Here is a 521-nt window from a genome sequence, read left to right on the forward strand (position 1 = left end):
CGTCAATGATCAAACTGTTACTTTTAACATTTCAAGATCAATGAAATACCTTACAAAAGGTAAATATGATGAATGTTTTAGAATGTATGTTATAAGATATCTAAGTGAAAGCCATTTTAAGACTACTTATGAAGAAAAACCTGAAGAAAAAGATTTGGAACACGAGCAAGAAGAGGAATTAGATCAATGTGAAGATCTTTTTAAGGAAAATTCAAACTATGTTCGAGAAAGTTTTGAAGTTTTGGACACGATAGATAAAGATAAATCATTTTGTCCATCTATTGAAAAACCTGATCATTTAAAATATGCCTTTTTAGGAGATTCCTCTACTTTACCTGTTATAATTTCCTCAAAATTAACAATGGAAGAAGAAGAAATGTTGATGAAAATTAAGAAAGCCTTTAGATGGATAATTGCTGATATTAAAGGAATCAGTCCTTCAATTTGTATGCATAGAATTTATATAAAAGATAACTGCAAACCTAGGGCTGATCCGAAAAAGAGACTGGATCCTATTATGA

Source organism: Phalaenopsis equestris, unplaced genomic scaffold, assembly GCF_001263595.1.
Source record: "Phalaenopsis equestris unplaced genomic scaffold, ASM126359v1 Scaffold000038, whole genome shotgun sequence".
Taxonomy (NCBI): Eukaryota; Viridiplantae; Streptophyta; class Magnoliopsida; order Asparagales; family Orchidaceae; genus Phalaenopsis; species Phalaenopsis equestris.